The following is a 3916-nucleotide window of genomic DNA, read 5'->3' on the forward strand; positions in this document are numbered from 1 at the left end:
CTGAATCAAAAACCTTAAAAAAAACAGTCCTTGTTTCTCTTCTCAGCGATTTTTCCATTGATCATTGCATTGCTCTACTAGCATTATATTTTTTAAATTCCATTCTTTTTCTCTTCTTCACCCTTGGCTTTGCTACTCTGGCACGGTTTATTTTTCTTCTTAATTTTCTTTATCCAGTGACCGACTCTACCTATGCTATGATTGAATACCATCCGTGCATCCATCCATTCAAAGTAAATATGGCTATCATTCTTCTTAATCTCTCAACAAACCTTTCACCAACAACAAACATTAGTAATTTTTTTTAAACCACCACCCATGAGCAATGTTCCCTCAAATGTTTTTCCTCTGTGTGCGGCAGTGTAAGGTCTCTGTGCACTGCAGCCAAGGTTATGTGTGCCAGGAACCAGACCACGCATGTGGGTGCAGCGTCTAAAGAAAGGGGCGTGGTCAACATTAAAATGAAAGTGCGCATGGGGCACTTTTACACAAAGTGTATTAAAAATAAACAAATAAAGCTTTTGTAGCATGGCCGCTAAAGTGAAAGTGGTCATGCTGTGAATTAAATAAATAAATAAGGCCCTCAGGGCACTGTATCTAATGTGACCCCCAGGGACGATTCCTTTTAAAGGCCAGAGAAGCGTACCCCCGCCTGCGGCGACTCTCCCCCACCCTTTAGACCATACCATTGTTACTACTTTATAATTATCACAGGCTGCTGGTGATGTTGTTGCTGCCCCTCATTTTGGAGTGTGAGTTTGCCTCTGAACTGAACTGGACCAGCCTGAAAGAAACAATCCAACAATAGAGCTGGTGCCCATGTGCCCTGCCAAATAAGAGAAGTCACTATACTGCATGGTTCGAACTGCTTCTTCGAAGAAAATATTGTTGCAATTGTCTGAGCTGAACACTAGATAGCAGGAGTATGCAGTGCATGTGTATTTACAGCCACACATACTACAAACAAACCTCTCCTAACAGTCACAAGTCTTTTTCAATTGTTTTCACATCACCGCATAAATGTAATTTCTTTTATATGTTATGTACATAGGGGGCAGTGTCAAATACAATGGATATTGCGGTGGAACGCCCACCACAACACCCACTGCACGCCCCTGCGTGAAAGGATGCTTTATGTACAAGGCAGTGTTAAGCCACGTTAAATGGCTTAACGATGCCTTGTACATAAGGCAAGGCCTCTATCGCCTTGGGAATGTCACAAAAAGTGACATTCCCGTGGCTATAGGGGCTTGTACATATTCCCACGTATGTGACAAGCGAAGAGGGAAAAAATTGTATCAAAACTATAATCAGGGCCACTGGATTAATGCAGCAGGGAGGGCGAAATTATGCTGCGAAATAGCAAATTATGCAGCGCAATTAACCACTCCTTCTGGCAGCATTCTTTCATTATTTTATAATTTTTACACCTGGTAACAGCACCTGGGCAAATATTTCACCTCACTGGTATCAATGTAACACCTAAATGCATCCATCAATAACTGAAAGTCGACCTGCCACTTTACAGTAAAAACCTGCCTCTTGCTGGCAGCATTTCTAGTATAGTTTGATCCACAATGATTTTTTTAACTGACAATTATTCAGAAGTAATGGATTAAGTGGCAGGTGGAGCAAATCCATAATTAAGCGGAAAACCCCACAGTTGCACAATATCTCAAGCCCAGTGCCCTGCCTGTAGTATCTATATAGCTATCTATCACTGTGTCTGTCTGTGTCTCTAAACTATCTGTGTAATATATCTGTCTCTGTTTTGTATTTACAATACTGAAGCAGAATCAGCAATGCAACATTATGCTGATTTGCACTATTATCATCATCATGACCAGGTAAAATTATCCGTCTCACAATCACTCTTTTTTTGGTTAGGAATTGCAAGATTCATAAAAACATCAAGGCAGTGGTCAAGGAGAGAATAACACACGAACTATAATGACTTGTAAATCAAATTATGTGGAGTTGAAAGATCCAGTCATAACGGTTGTGCAAAAAGCAATTTAGGGGCATATCAACAACAACCGGCGATAATTATCTCTAAGCGCACTTAGCGCTAGGATAATTATCGCCGGCTAGCGTGAATTTTTATCGCTGAGATAGCGTGCTGTTAGCAACGCTTATCTCAACAGCGATAAAAATCCTCACGCTAACAGGCTAACGTGAGATTATCGCTGGAAACCCAGCGATAATCTCACGTTACCTTGTTGATAGGGACAGGCAAACTTAGCCATGATATCCTCCTTCCATAGGATATCATGGCTAAGTCAGAAAAATACCAGATGTAAAAAAGCAGCGTTAACCGCGGTTAGCGCTGCTTTTTTTGTCTCTAACAGGGTTAGCGACATTCTTGATAATAGGAGAAATGTCGCTTAGCGACATTTCTCCTATTATTTTACTCTGGAACGCCCCCTTTGCATCTCATTAGAGATGCAAGGGGAAGCGTAGAGTAAAAGGGTGCTAACATAAAAATTTGCATGTTAGCACCCTGTTGTTGATAGGGCACTAGTTTTATCTCTCCTTTTTTGGCTTTTAAAGCCAAAAAAACTGAGATAAAGCCCTTGTTGATATGCCCCTTAGTTTTGTCTGCGTCGGTTACCAAGGAGTTTTAGTCCATCAGTCTGAGGACTTAAGTTGCAATGCTTATTGACTAAATGTGGACAGAAATAATTGAAGTCACGTGTCAAATTTATTAAACATTACACTTTAGTTGCATTAAGAAAGCCTGCAAAAATAAACGTCATTGCTCATTTTGTGCCGAATCGGACCCTATCAAACCATTTTCCGAGCAGTCTAACCACTATAGGCACTGAGGAGCGAAGAATTTTGAGAAACAATTTTTTGTTGGACATGAATCTGCTGATATGCACTATCTTCCATCAACCAATGTACCTTTTGCCATGGACACCACATTGAGCAGCAAGACTGTACATGTCATAGAACAACAGATTTTATTTACGCCAGGAGAGCTGCCAACAGTGCGGAGTGTGCAGCACAGCTCCAAGAGGCGCGGGAAACAACGCTTCTGAGAAATTCAAGTTGACTACGTCTGTAGAAACTTTGGCTGCACCCGGGCCACTTTCCTGAACTCCTTCATGTGCGTCTGCGAGCACTGTATCTCACACCAGCTGATGGGCACCATCTGCACTCCTGCTTCACTGTGGGCAACCACCACGCCCAGCTCGTTCTCAGCGGTTGTCAACAGATTGTTGGACTGTGCATCACCAAGAGAAATAACTTTTGACAGGACAATGTCACCAGGTCGGAAACTCTTGTACACTTCAACCTTGTCTTTTTCAGTAGGTCGAATTTCTTCCTTTCGTATTGTTCCTCTGAATGTATTCTTCAATGGAGTGGATGCAATGTAGAGGATATGAACTTTGGCAAAGCGGGAATTAATGCTGCACACCTTACAGGTTGACAATTGCACCCATATCAGGTATGAGCTGGGACTACGCATCTCTCACCACAGAAACCATAGGCAACATTGCATTATAACTTTTCTTCATCACATACCCTGAGAGGGAGGCATAAATATACCCATGCCTGCTGTATGTCCCACCGCCAGGGTAAAAGTTTTCAAGACTGCACAACCGTTCTCCAGGTATACAGTACCATGCAGGAGCCATGACCATAAACCGCTCTGCTGGTCCCAAACACTCTAGCACAGCGACGCATGCTCTAACGAGCGTGAACCAACGTGATTGGCTCTGTCACACAACCATTTGTCATGCGCTGCAATTAAGAGGAATATTTTCACAAAAGCTCAAAATCAGCCCGCAGCAGCACTCCACTTACAAAAAAACATGCATCAAGTCCAAAAGCACGATGTGTAAAGCACACGTCGTGGTTTTGGACTTGCTACATTTAATTTCTTAATGGAGAGCGGCTGCGGGCTGTTTGT

At 42.4% G+C, this 3916-nt stretch overlaps 1 pseudogene; it reads right to left on the reverse strand.

Annotated features, from left to right (window-relative positions):
• Nucleotides 1–3055: 3055 nt before the first annotated feature.
• LOC146862421 (exosome complex component CSL4 pseudogene) lies at nucleotides 3056–3641 on the reverse strand (annotated as a pseudogene).
• Between the last annotated feature and the right edge of the window lie 275 nt (nucleotides 3642–3916).

The sequence above is a fragment of the Triturus cristatus genome, chromosome 2_2, assembly GCF_964204655.1.
Source record: "Triturus cristatus chromosome 2_2, aTriCri1.1, whole genome shotgun sequence".
Taxonomy (NCBI): Eukaryota; Metazoa; Chordata; class Amphibia; order Caudata; family Salamandridae; genus Triturus; species Triturus cristatus.